Source organism: Nipponia nippon, unplaced genomic scaffold (genome assembly GCF_047370975.1).
Source record: "Nipponia nippon isolate SJK-2023a ecotype South Korea unplaced genomic scaffold, ASM4737097v1 scaffold_9, whole genome shotgun sequence".
Classification (NCBI taxonomy): domain Eukaryota; kingdom Metazoa; phylum Chordata; class Aves; order Pelecaniformes; family Threskiornithidae; genus Nipponia; species Nipponia nippon.
Window position 1 is genome coordinate 36,518,742 of NW_028262413.1, and position 15,239 is coordinate 36,533,980.

A 15,239-nucleotide genomic window follows, 5' to 3' on the forward strand; every position below is an offset into this window, starting at 1 on the left:
GTTCAACCCTTGTGCTTTTCAAATGAGCATTCAATGTGCTTTTTCTCTGTTCTTTTTATACACAGGCAACATGGTCAAAGGGATTTCACAGAGTTGCTTCATTGTTCTTCTCAAATATCTAAATTTCCATAATCTGTACAAAAATAGTATTATGTTGTTGGTGTATGATGCTGCCACTGATCATACTGACAAATATTACTTCCTGAACATCTCCCTTCACTCTGTCTGAGACCACCTCAACTCTTTCCTTAAAGAGAGATTGTGTGCTCCTTGGAGTAAGGACTATGTTTGAGACATGGCTAATGGAGCAGAGCACCCACCTGCGACTACTAACTATAACAAAAAAAAATAATACAATGTACTGGCATGTATGTTCCTATTTTGGTGTTCTGTGACTCTAGATATGCAAAATATGCAATCTATCATCACATGCATGCCAAGTGTTAGGTTTATGCCCCATCCAAACCCCCCTGCTTCAGTAGTGTTTATAGAATAATGCTTCAGCATTTGCGCACATGAAAAATTGAACATTTTCAACATGTATGCTTAGAGGATTATGCTTACAACTCATGGATACAATATCCATGAATAATGAAGTGTGTGTATGGACAGGTGGAGAGAAATTTGGAGGGAGAAGAAAACCTGTCTCTATTAGTATGTGTAATAGTTCTCTGACTATTTTATGATTTTCAGTATCAGATACAGTAATAGCAATGATTATGAATCTCAAGAAAACATTTTTTCAATAAGGAGAGGAGAAAAGACAGACAGAAAACTTAGATCTTTTGCCATCGTTCACTACAATCTTCAACTAATCTGATCTGGGGAAAAATCCAAAATTAATACTGTCAAACTGAGCAGCAGATGTTGAAAAAGAATCAGGCACTGCAAGAAAATTGATGTGCCAATGAAAATTAGACAGACAGGAAATTCTCACTAAATAAAACACAGCAGGTTACAGGGGCACAAAAAAAATAGCTTAGATCATCTAGCCAGTTCATTTTTGTGTAACCATATTAATGGGGTTTTTCTTTTTTTACTTTTTATATGTGTATTTATGTAGTAAAAAGAAATCTTCTGTATGCTATTATAACCTCCTGCAAAACATCTTTTCTCTGTTCACTGGAGCCTCAGCCAGATTGGCTTCACCTTACTTGCGAGACTTTCTATGCTGTCTTCTAACTTGTCAGCACTCACTTTTCTACAGCACCCATTGTTTGCCTTTGTATCTGGGTGTAGACAAAGAGGCTTCAGTTGATTGTTTGCAAGAATATGAAATAAATTTACATTCATCAGAGTAATGGGTTTCCATTTCCAGAGGCTAAGCCAAGGAACAGCTGAATTTAGAAGCAGGCTTGTTTGCAGGATGGCTGCAGCATCAGTCTGTAAGTGGTTATGCGCAGCATAGGAAATTTTAGGGTATAGAGTTTATGTTATCCCTAGATTGTTCAGACAAGAGCCCAAATATTGGAATGGTGTCTGCAGATTTGGAGATTCTTTTGCCAGCTACAGCTGCTGGGCCTCTCATTTAAGTTGTTAAAACAGATGTGATTAGGTCAAACATTTTTGAGCCAAAAGCTTCACAAACGTAATAATTTGAAAACCAAAAAAAGACTAATCTTTTGTGTCTTCTAACTCATCTCATGTTTTCTCTCAGATAGCAGCTGCTGCTTTAAGTTTCACACAGCATTATTATTTTTGTTTCCCTGGTTTGACTCATTTCTTTTGGAAATAGATCTCTTAGCTTGTTTTTGGCAAGCAGAATTCTGGCCTGACTGTGGATTTTTCTCTCACTCTCATTCACTCGCACATACTTTGCTTCCTTTGCTGTTTTTCCAGCTTTTTAGTTGTTCCTTGCTCTGCCATACTTGCTACAAGCACTGGGGGCTTGTGCACTAACATCAGGCAGTATCTATGGACTAACGGTGTCCTGGTACATATTTACTGATTCTGTTAACACATTAACAAATAAAGGCACATTAAGAGATTATTTTGTTTTCAGGGATGTGAAAAAAAAAAAAAAAAAAGAAAATTTCACCCTGTTTGTGTGTGTGTGTGTGTGCATGTTTGTGTTAGAACCGTGAGAGGAAAACTGGAATTGTGGTTAATGCTACTGGCTTTGGACTGAAGAAACACATTTGCTGAATGTAAGCCAAGACCCTTACCAGATAGCAAACCTTTCTGCTAAGATGGATTAGGATAGGTAAGTAGCAGTGTGCAGACTATTGCACTGGCAAGTTTCTGGGCTTTCCTGTCCTGGTTTAACTGATCTCTTGTTTTCTTGGGATATGTATGAGTATGGGTTATAGTGATGCAGATTTTGGTATGCCTGCCAGAGATGGAGACAGGAGTCCACACAAAATTGTGTACAGTTTTCCCTTGGAGGCAGTGAAATGGAATTTTTTCATCAGTGAGATGTGAGTAGGGACTGTGCCACTGCACCAGTAATTGCTTATCAGTGCAAGGGCATAGGGAGCTTTTCCTGGATACTCCATCTTAAGTTCTTTATATATGTATTGTGCCAATAGCATCCTACTGTCTCTATTATCTGATAATGATCCAGAAATTTCTCTTTAATGCCAGAAATTATTCCTCCATAGATTTAGCTACATGTTCTTCTTCCTAGGCCCATCACTCTATTTCATGCAATTTAGAACAACCCTTAGACAAAACTTAACATGAAAAGAAAGTACAAATCACTAAAGAGAAGCAAATCCCTGTGTTTAGAGTCAAAGGACTCCATAGGAGTAAGGAACACGTAAGAACCAAACCCAGATCTTACTGGAGTTCAGAGAAAGATTCACCAGAGTTCTTCCTAATTCTTGCCCTTCCTTCTGGCTCTGGCTAGCAACAAAGGAAAACATAGCAAGTTTATTACAAAGCTGATACAACTCAATGGGTCTCATAAAAACAAACAAACAAACAAACAAACAAACAAACAAACAAACAAACAAAAACCCAGGAACTGTGTTTTGATTTTTATAGAGTGGAGTCCCATCTTAGTTCTACTAATGTTTAAATGCTGTAAAATTTTAGGCTCAGATCTGGGTTTTTCATTTGGATGAGCCTGGAACAGCAAGGGAAAGAGATGGGTATAAAACCAAGAAACCTTGGAGCAGCTGTAGATACCCACAGAGTAACGCAGAACAAAGTGGGTCATTCTGAAAACCCTTTGTAAGACAATCAGGCTCTGAAGTTGCTGTCAAACTTGGAGAGTAGCATGATGAGTGGATGGTGTCCATACATTCTCTGTTCTTCATTACAGGATGTTTTCCTGAATTGATTATAACCTGGTGGAGCTGCTGGCTAAGTTAATGAATTTAGTGGGGTAGGGAGAATACCGGTGGGGGATTGGCACAGTTTTTATATATCCAACTTGAAATATCATAACAGATCTGATTTTCCCAGTCTGAGATTCAGGCCACTGAATCCGGAACAGAGCTGACTGGAAAAGCATATATTTTGCTTAAAGTGTTGCTTTGTGTTAAGCATGTACTTAACTATTTTCCCAAACTGGTACTTCTCTCAGGTTTTATTAGCACTCTTAGCACCCTAAATAAGATTGAAGTAAAGAAAGGAAGTAAAATTTCTCTGATGGATACGTCAGCTAAACGTCTGTCTTTTTCCCTGAAGAAGGTTATAATGTTTGGGTTTTTTTTTTTCAGATCTGCAGAGGAACTGAAGTGATACATGAGCACTTGGCAATAAACATTTTTAATGGAGACCCCTATCCCCAGCTTAATTTCTGCCCTCAGTCATATTGCATTAATCAATACTAGTGATGTTCCTAGTAGTTTCATTGCACCCTGTGAACAATTTTGCTGCTTGCAATTGCAGAAACGTGCCTTGAGTGTATTTTGATACTCAGATTTAATAACAGGGGTTCCAATATTGATTTTAATGAGAAATTGTTTGCATATGCGTGCGCACATCTCTCTCTTTCTGTGCACCAGTTTCCTGTGCACTAAATAGTCATGCTCTAGTCCAGCACTTGTGACTGTTACAATACTGAAAGATTATCAGAAATGGTACAAACCATGACAATAGTGATTAGAGGAAAGCGATTAACTGACTGATATGACCTTGCTTCACTGCAAATTATATACAAGTTCCCCAGATGTCGCATTCAGTGTTACTCACAAACATACAATTTCTACCAAGCATTCTTGGCAGTGTGAGTATTCACAAAATTTAGTCTGTAACACTATCTGTCAAATGATAGTATTACACTTTGTTTGGATGGGTTTAGGTCTTAAATCTGGGCTTCTGAAGCCAATATTAATAGTTACTTGCAATTCATTTTCTGAATGAAATGCACCCATGGGCAAAGAGGCAAGTGGAACCTTAAACAGGCAAATGAGATCTGCGGGCTTAGAATGGTTTTTTTGCTGGTAATATCTACAATTATTCAAAATTGCATAGTTGAATTTGATTTTCAGTGAAGTGTACTACTTCACGAACAGCCAGAAAGAAACATATGTGCTATTCAAACCCATTTCAAGCCATTTTTAGAGGGCTTATGTGGGCCATTAGGACTGCTGGGGAGTTCAGCCCCTAGGAACAGCCTTTGCATGTTGTTTTGCTTTCACGTACACAGAGCAAAGACATTGGGCTATGCATGGGTCCCAACTTTTAGCTGAGCTTCATCAAAACACAAGTGAAAAGTAATTAAAAAAATCTCTAGAAGCTATTTCAGCACTGTATTTAGGTGAGCATTTTAAGAGTTTTTTCTCAAACCACACTTTTAACTGCTAAAACAAGCCACAGCACAGAAATGTTTATGTGTACTTATTCACTACTCGTGATTCAAGAAAAAAATATGCCACTGACATTCACAGAAAATTCAGCCTAATTATTTCACAGGCTGATGAGTTGCAGTATTTAAGGAAAGGCTAGGGGTTCTTGAGTTTAGGTGTAGCCAAATTAAGGAAGAAAATTAAAGTGGCTGGTCAACTTTAATTTTTAATGGTTCATAAATTTCCAGGCAATAAACTCACCTTTTTTTTTTTTTTTTTTTTTTAAATTCAGAGCAGATTATTCCTTGGCATATAGGATCTGAAGATTCCCACATGTGTTCTTAAAGTAACTTTCCTCTAAACAATGTACTTCTATTGGGACACTTTCATACAGTCCTCCAAAGTCCTGCTCACCAATACATGTCAGGTCAACACACCCTTTGAGTGGGTCAGGAAAATATCACTGCATTTCTTCTCCCACTAGATGATGACATGAAAGCAGACAAGTAGCACTGTACTGAAGCTGATGATCTTTCACAGGAGTATGGCCTTAGACCTTCTGCTTTCTATATAGGTTAATAGAAACCTCTTCCTGCAGGTAACTGACTTTTTATGTAAGAGGATTTTTTGTTATTATTTAATAACAAAACCAGACATTTGAAAGCTATATCTATATAAATTACTACAGACCGCTCCTATAAAAAGTACTTAAAATATAGCATGGATAACTATCTTATTTAATAGCAATACTTTACATTTATTAAACATGTGTCCAGTTACCAAACCTTTCTGTGACTTTTCTCAGCCATAAGCTTTCAGCAAAAAGGACTACAGCCATAATATATGTACCTCCATCATATGGATAAAGTGTTTCTATTCAATTTTAAAACTATCTAAAAAATGATTGCACAACGAGGGTGCGTAAATTGCTGGAGTTTGCAGTATCACACTATACATACACAAAATTTGTAAAGGAGTTATATTAAATGTTCATAAAATTAAAGAAAACTTTATTAAATCACAGCAGCTTTACTACTATGAAGATAAAGAGTGCTGTCTTGAGCAATATTTACAGATGCACCTTTGTACATAGACCAAGAGGATGAGATTAATCCATAGACTTTTGGAAAATACATAGTAATGACTGTCTTCCATGGAAATGAATTCTGCCATTTTGCATGACATATACAGAGCAAGAGATATGCATCCTTGGGGTCCCAGGTAACACTTTCTCTGTATTTGTTGCTGTTGTGTTGTGGCAGCAGCAGGAGCTGCCCCTGAGAGAGGTTTGAGTACGTTTGTCCATGCTGGAGAAACCAGAGGCATGGGAGGGTAGTTGCCACACAGTCAGGACACAGCTAGCCTGTACATGCGGCCCTGGGTCTGAGTACCCAAGGCACTCTGATGGCTGACCACACAGACACGACCAGCATTTTACTGTAAGCTGTAAAAATAAAGGAATTAAACTCTTCTCCACAACTCCTGTGAATGGCAAAAGGACTAATGTGTCATTCTTGCAAGGGAATTTAGACATAGGGAAACATCTTCCAACAATAAAAATAAGTAAGCACTAAAACTGGTTACCTGGGGATCTTGCAGGGAATGGAATATCAGATGCATTTAAGATCACGTCAGATAAATGACTCTTGGGCACAGCAAAAGAGATAATCATGTGATTTGGCCTAGGGACAGGGTTAGATCACTCTCAGAGTCTTTTGTAGTTTCTGTTCTGTGAGTTCTGGCCCAAGAAAGACAAGCTGGGGTACACCAGCTTGCATTGAAGGCCCATCTCCTCTCCCTTTCCTCTTCTTCACTCCCAGCTCTGCTAAATCAGCACCTGTCTAGTTGGAAAGATGTGTATGTACACATACACAAAAGGGGCAGAAAGGGATTTGGGCCCTTGTGTTGTAAAACACAGCTCAAGGAAGTTAAGAGGAGAGCGGCATGCGTAATGAGACTGATCATCAGGAGACGAAACAAATTAGTACTGCTTTGCTTGAAACTTGAGTCAGCAGAGCAGATCCAGAGAGCAGCCGCTGGTCTGCTGCCAGCAGTAGAACAGGCCCCAGTTGGGGTCACCTTTTCTCCCCAGACCCAGAAGCATGTAGAAGAGATGACCCTCTCTGGGAGCACAAGGAATCACAGAGCATCTGCTCTTCCCCACGCCATCTGGGCCAGGGAAGCGCTAATCGGAGACTGGAGCTGGCACATCAGCTGCTCCCAGCAGTGTCACGTTGGTGAGGACGTCACCACGGCCCTTCCTTCACCTCGCCAAAGTGTCCCTGCTCTGTGCTGCGCTGTCACCCCACCCTCCTCTGCCCACGGTTGCAGCAAGGTTGTGGGCATTGGAGCACATAAGTCACGGCCAGAGGAGTGTTTCTGTTCCTATTGCATCTGCGTAAATCGTGGCTGCACTGCTAGGCAAAGATGTGGTAAATGATAACACGCACGATCCCGCTCGGTTATCAGGCAGCCCCCTGCTGCTCCAAGACAGGCCCCAGCCTGGGTCAACTGGCCTTGTCAGGCAAAACTGCCTCAGGAAAGATTTCTAGGCCCTCAGGTGATGTTGTATAAGAGCACAAAAATAAGCTGCAAGACGATTTCTCAGGAGGTGAAACAGCCCTGGCAGGTGATACAGGCTCTGTGAGACTCAAAACAAATTGCAAAGCACCTCTCTACCTGACCCGTGATGTTGAGTTCAGTCAGTGCCCCTCAGCGCTTTCCTGGGGCTGAGGCGGACGCTGCATTTCAAGTGGGGCTTTGCCCCCCTGAGCTGTACCCTGCAGGCGGGAAGGGCACCGCCTGCAGCCACAGGCGGCTCCCGCTGCCCCAGCGCCTCCACTGGGCCCTGATGGCGGCCGCTCTCTCTCTTTTGGAAGGCTCTCGGGGGCCCACGGGCTCCACCAGGACAACATGGTGACCTGCACCCCAATAATGTCAGGAAAGTGTGAGGTGCCCCAGGGGTCCTGAAGCCAGTGAAGCACTGTTGCACCCAGAGGACATGTCTCCTCCTGGCCCCTTCTCCCCAGAGGGTTCCCTGGCGCAGCACAGGGTAGCACACAGGCCTCCCCTCCGCGTCACCACCAGCAGGGCTGGCGGTGTCCCTCCTGATCTGGTGGGCAAGGAATGAATTAAACCTGCCCTTTTGCCTGCCATAGCAGTGGGTCACAGAGAAACTCTCCCAGTGCTGTGGCCATGCTGCGTGGTGGCCCGTCCCTGTGCCCCCCAGCCCTGCAGCTCGGCTACGCGGCGCGGTCAGCCTCGTCCAGCAGGGACTGCGCCAGTCGTGTGTTTACCTGCAAGAGCAGGCCATCTGAGGACACCTAACACAAACAAATGAGGTGTTTTAACAGCAGGAAGGGAAATTTGGGACAAGGACACAGTATTAAAGCCCATGAATTTGTGGGGGTTTCAGTGAATGAAGAACAGGCCAAATCTTCAGCAAAACAAGCTATGTGCCTCCATCCCCGCGCTGCTTCGGCGCCGCTTTGGCAGCATCTAGTATGACAAAATACTGTGGAATAAGATGTCCTTGCAGCATTTCCACCTGCACACTGAACATCCTCGGCATTTCACAAGCTCCAAATACCTCTAAGTATTTAGGTGCTTACACAAAGTACCTGACTTCTAGAAATGAGCTTCTGCTATCATTGGCACTATCTACTGAAGCAGAACAGGAAAACTCAAAGTCTACACAGGTAAAATTCAAGTTATTAACCCACTGGTTATATTTATCAGAATGAAGAGGAAGCATGAATTACAACTAATTCCTTTTTTTGCAGCTGTACCCTTGGCAATATAAGTATCTGCTGACCATCAGTATAAAAGTCTATCCCAGTGAGGCCAGGCTGGGATGTTTCAGGATTTCATGCAAATTAAATGAATATAATTCTCAGAGTGATGCTATTATCTCCAATCCATTCTTTGTGTTATATACCTTTTAATTTTCCTAGCAAGTCCTTCTGTTATTTAGTGTGAACTATTTTTCTTGATATAATCTGAAATGATGGCTACCTTGTACCTAATTTGCACATGGCTTTTGTCTCCCCCTTCTTGTTTCTTGATGCCAGGGGGACTAGCACGTGTCATGCTTGTCAATATTTTTTGTTATAAATCTCTCTTTCTTTTCACTCCTACAGCATTCAATTCCTATGACTGCTGTGTCACTCCTCTCCTTTAGGTTTCTTGGTAACAAAATCCTAGTGATTGTTTTTCTTGACGAATAGTAAATTCAGAGACAGTTGAATATTGAGGAGATCAAACTCCTACTAGTTTCAATTTGAATTCAGAGAATAGTTTAAGCCACAAACTGATTAGCATATGGAAAAGCTGAAATGTTTTAAAAGAAGTATTTTGGGATTTTTGGTTTGGGTTTTTGTTGAAAAATTGACACAAGTCAAAGTTTAAACAAAGCCTTAAACCACTGCAAAATATTTCACATTAGGGCTAATGGAATGTTTCATAAGTACCACAAACAATTCTTTCACCCACCCTCATACTTAAAATGAGGTATGAGTTTGACTGGACCCCATTTTGGGAGAAAGGTGCCATACATCAAAGCAAAACAGAAAAGTCAGCTGTGCTTGTAATTCCTGTTTGCCAGGTGTTGCGGCTGGGGAGAGGCAGGCGTCTCTTTTATGTCTCAAAGTACCTCCTTAGTCTGCCGTTGTCTAGTGGGATATTACCCAGAGACAGTTGGCCTTGCGTGACCTCTCTTGCACAGTGATTTCCCTCTGCCTTTCCAGCTATTTTTCCAACCTAGAACACAGCTGTTTTTCTTTCCCATATACTACTGGTGTCACTTTAATTTTGGTTAATGTATTTATCAGTATAACATGCCTGTCTTAATGTCTGATAGATTGTATAAGTCTATTAATACTGTGTTGCAAAATACACTGTACAGGTTGTCAGCAGTTTTGTATGTTTGAAGACACTGGAGCAAAATCAGGATAAAATGAAACTAAGACTGTTAAATTGGTCAGTGTTTTAGTCTTTCTGTCCAGGTAAAGATCCTTAGTGGTGTAATGTGGCTGCAATCCGTTAGAGTCCAGCTACATGACTATTATGTTAAAGTGTATTGGAGTCAGTGGAGTGGTGCTGCTATGCTCTGGTGGAGGATCTGGTCTGCTTTTTACCATCATTTGCTCTGCTGAGCTGAGTAAATATGGCAATTTTTTGGATTGTCAGTAAGAAGGTCACTTTTACTCCTCAATTCCTCCTCATCCCCTCTAATTCAATCATCCAGTTCCAACTTTCAAACTTCTTCTCTTTAGATTTGACTCTATGGCCAATGAAGGGAAAAAAAATTCATGAGTACATATAAAATGTGTACATGTGTGCATGGAAGACAAAGGCACTGCTGTTTCTGCGGCCAGTAGCAAACAAGGGATGCTGCTGCTGCCGTTGACTTCCTAGTCCACATGCCTGTCACCCATGTATAGTCCAACAAAGAGCTGCCTTCAGATCAAGACATAACTTGCAGACAAGACCAAACCTCATATCTCTACACGGAGAGCCACATTGTCTCTCCAAGGCTCCTTGTATGAGATTCCGTTGCCCAAATGTAGGTTTCCAGTGGTGTTTTATGAGCCCTAGATGGAGTCGTTTGGCTGCCAACTCTCATCTCAGAAATGTGTGGGTTTCCCCTGGGTCTTGTGCCATATCTGCTAGCTATATCCAGATGTTTAGCATACTCTAGGACATTTAAATGACACTTCTGTTTTGATTTTTTTGTCCTTGAATATTAAGTCTTATGCCTTTGCAGGTTTTGGTACAATGTCCCCTCACCTGCCTGTAATATTCCTATCATCTTCACAGGTGCCTACAATCATTCTTGCCCCTGACATCAAAGCCCATGTACTCTGCAGCCATCCCACTGCATTTTCCCTCACTCTCTTTGCACTCGGTACAGAGGCTTATTCTGTACAGAGCTGCAGGATGCTTTGCAATCTACAGCTGGCCAGCACAGAGGAGGAGTGTGGCAGGGTTAATCCTTTTCCTCCACTCCTTATTGAGCAATTAGGGCAATAAAAAAGATCTTGTTTACAGATACTCAAAGAGGCTGTAATTTACTAGGTCTTGTAATAAATTTACATCCATCAGGAGGCAGCCAGGGGCAAGTCTGGAGTTTTAGCAGTGGCTAATTTGTAGCTTCACTCTTGGGATAGGAACAGAATTTTAAAAGTTCCCAATACTAAGGCAGTTTTTTTAAACACCTGAAATGAACGCTTGCTTTAAAAAGCTGTCTGAAAGTGAAATTCCTCACTATAGGATCCATCCTTGATATAATTGGAATCATTAACAGAACAGATATGATTTACCCAGTGTGCCTCTGTGTGGGCTGTACCTTTAAATTTGGCAGAGACAAGCAGCTGTAGTTCTCAAAGGCTTGTTTCAAAGCTGGTTTCAACACTGCTGCTCCTTTTTGGTAAGACTTTTTAGCTCTTGTTGTGAAATTTTCTGTGTTTGGGGCAAAAGTTGATCCCTTCTCGCGTAGTATTTCTATAAAGACTTGGCATACCAGGTAGCACCTCATGAATGAGTTATAACTGTGTACTTTTTACAGGACATAAATAGCGATATTGAGTTATCATGTTTTTAAAGTTTCATCTTGTAAAGCAGTTTTCACTAGAATTGTTATTTTGAATATTTTCTAGCAAACGCTGACTGCATATGGTGTGTTTTAATCCTGTGCACTTTCAGTGGAGGACCTCAAATTGATCTGTTGACTAGAAAGTGGATTTAGTGTCTGATTTGAAGCAGATGCTTATTCAACTCTGGGACAAGAACAGTAATGACTAAAGGTTGTTATCAGTTGATTGTTACTGAGTGGTTTAAGTGAAATGAGGTTTTGGAGTATCAGTCAATTTTTCTGTGGACTGCTTTCCATGTAACATTTGGCACCCTTGCTGGCCTTTGCTAGTGAAGCATTCAATGTACCATAGAAAATCAACCTCTTAGGTCAGGTGTGAGGTATATTGGCAAGAGGGCGGGGGGGGTGGGGGAAGCTGTATTATTGTTACTTGTATTTTATCTGCTGTTTCTATGCCTAAAGTCCTTTAGCAACCTCAAAGCATCACTCACAAAGACTAGATTAACATAAGGTATTTACAAACTGAAGAAACTCTGCTTCCAGAGTTGTTTTAGAAGTGTTATCAGTGGTGATAGGTAAATAATGAAGCAACCAGCAGAACAAGAAGCCCAGCTGATTTCAGTTTAATTGAAAGTACTGCTAAAAAAAGGGAGGGGGCATAGTTATTGAAGGGAAAAGGACAAAATGGGTAAAAAAAAAAAAAAAGGTAGTTGTAAGGTGCTGTGAAACAACACAGACTAAAGAAAATTGCTTTTATATTTTTTGGTTTGTTTAGATAGTTTATTGGTTTTATAATGAGTCATACTGAAATACAAGAGAGAAAACAACAGCAAAGACCTGCAGTGAAATACTGTGGAGATTTATAATCCTGTGGAAATGCACTAGTGCTCGCACACATTGTCCCATTTTGATTGGCGGTTCTTGGCTACAACCTGGTTTATCTCCTTACATCTCACACCAATGGATTTTAGTCTGCAGAGTATAAAAATGACTGTGCATTTTGCTCAAGCACACTTGCAATCCACCTTGTAAAATAAAAAAAAAAAAAAAAAGAAGAAACCCTCTCAGCTATGGGAGTACTCAAAAGTCTTGTTAATTTTCAGAAGTCTCCAGTGGGACATAATTTTCTTTTATCTTCTCACAAATAGTCTATAGAATCATATGCATCTTATGCTGGTTTGGTATTGAGTGTGCTACAGTTATATATTATTTAACATTTTGATCAAGTTTTGGTTTCATAAACAATTCATCTTCTGCTGTGCATTTCTGCCCTTGTGATTAATGAAGGTTACCAGCCTATGATTGCAAAGTGCCCTGGATTCTCTCCCTTACCTAATCCTGTTTAAGTGCATTTTGGTCTATTTTTTTCTAGTCTTTCCTTTGAGCTATAATTCTCACAGGTGCTGAATAATGTCTTCATGTTACATATTGCTATGCCAGTGTCCATAGGGAAGCTACAAAGCTCACTGATGCTGTCACAGCCTTGTATTTATAGTCAAGAATTCTGGTAACACAAAGTGCCCGGGGTCAAAGGGGCTACAGCTTTTAGTTCTTATGTACAGGGATTCTACTAGCTTTTCTGATTTATTGACTTTTGTGATCAGTGTGACAAATGAAGACATACTGGAACTATGCAAAAAATAATAATATTTTCAGCTTCATCATGAACATTTGCTAGTGTTAGGGTGTTGTATTAATAGTCTGTTGTTTGGCTATTCCCCAGTTTCCACAGGAGAAAATAATTAGTGTTTTAAGACTAATCTCCTTAGGCTGTTCTTTAATGGACTATGAGAAGTATATTTGCCTAACTTTCACAGCTGAGAATTTTCAAAGGATTAGTCAGAATAAAATAGACTATGCCTGTATAAAATAACGTATACAGTAAGTACTTCCTAACCTGTAAAGAATGGTGATGATGCAGGGCTATTTTTTAAATACTGATGTGGTTTTTAGGGCTTTTTTTGGTTGTGTGTGAGTGATTGGGGTTTTTTGGCTCCCTTTGGTAGAGTTCCTCAGTTACCTTAGTCCCAATATGTTTGCTGCTGTGTAGGAGATTTCAATGAGATTGTTGTGTAGGTTTATCCCCTTCCAGAATGAAATATCAAACTGGGGCTAAACTGTAAGATAGTGTGTAAGGCCAATTAGGATAGATTTCAGCTACAGCTTATTGGTTAAATGGTAGGAGAGACATGTCCAGCTTGTACTTCTCTGGAGTGAGCTTGTGCATCTCACTTGAAAAGGATGAAACTACATTGATCTGTGCATATTGAGAACTGGGCCTGTGCTTTAGCTTGACAGCTTCACAGGTCTGATGAGTCGGACTGTCTTCTCTGTGCGAATCAGCTGCAGAGAGCTGTGCAGAGTTCATCTTGATATCATTAGTTGTCAATGTCACTTTGCAGAATACTGAAATGATAGGGAGTTATCTAGCGACCACTGCATACAATATGACGACCATGTGAAGTGTAGCGCTTTGCCACTGCATGTTTTTGCTTTCCATTCCTTGTTTTTATAACAACACAACACATGCCCATGCAAACACGCGCACCCACCCACCCACACTCATGCATGCATATGCCGTGTATGCCTATTTTACGAAGCTGTAGGAAAATGACTCAATTGTGGTTTAAAAGTAGGTGGAAATGAATGCATCCACACAAGCATCTGTTAGGAAGATGGGAGTTGCAGCCTTTTCATTTTATAAGTAAATTTTTACTCTCTCACTTTTTTGAATGTTTTTTAGAAAAAATAATAATCTCATGCCACTGTACGAGATGATGTTCAAAGCAGCATAGACTGTTCTAATGGCTGATTTCAATAATAAAAGACAACAGGGGACTAAAAGGTGCAGTGCAGGAAGCTGGGAAACACATTCCTTTCCCCAGAGGGTGTACTTAGCTTTGTGCCTTTGATCACTTGAGAAGTATCATTAGAGTGCAAAATGGCAGGCACTAGGGAACATTACGGCAATTATAATGTGATAGTTTAAAAAAAAAAATCAAAAGAAGTTTGAACTTATTTGGGAGTTTTCTCCCATGAAAGACTGATCGCATCTGAAGGATAAGATGCTCTAATAGATAAAATATAGAAGCTCCGGTGGGACTATTCTTCAGATATTGACTCCCAAGTTAGTTCTGGTACAGAACAGACTGTACAGAACAGACTATATTTACAAGTTCAATAAATCTAATCTGTGTAAGCACTTTATCATTACTTACTATTTGTACTGCAGTAGCACCTGTAAGCCCTTGTTACTCAACTAGATCCCACTGTGCGAAGAACTGTACAAACATGGAACAAAAAAAAAACAGGCTATGGAACAAGAGAAGGCCCAGAAAGCCTTTAGACAGTGAGGTTGCAAGATAGCTGTTGGCACTTAGACAAATATTTTGATTTTCCAATTCCTTGCAAATCACTATACAAATATTGTTGTAGCTTATTATTACATACTGTTATGGAATGGGCTTGTATTTTTATTTCTTAGTTCTTAAAGAACAGAGGAATTTGAAGGACAGTGTTCTCCTAAAGTTTTTTAGTAGTGCCTGGGCAATACAAAGCCAGACTTTGCTTTGCTGTGACCTCAAAGAAACCACCTTTTCAGTCAGAGGAACTGCTGTTGGTAAGGGCAGCAGGCCAGAGGAGTTAACAGTTGTATACGTTTCTGCTGTGTCCAAAACCTTGGATGTAAAGCTGACAGCAAGACAATTTCCACTTTCTTCTTCTCTAGAGGGCCAATAACTCTGTAGTGAATCGTGCCAATTCTAGCAGCTAGGGTTGTGTGTGTTTGTAGGTGTGAATAGAAACATGAGCTAGAGATTTTCACTTCAAGCTTTAACTTCAGTGTTCTGAAAACATATTGTATGGTGTTAAGTAAAAAGGCTAGGTCGCTAATAGAGCAAAATGCAAGACTT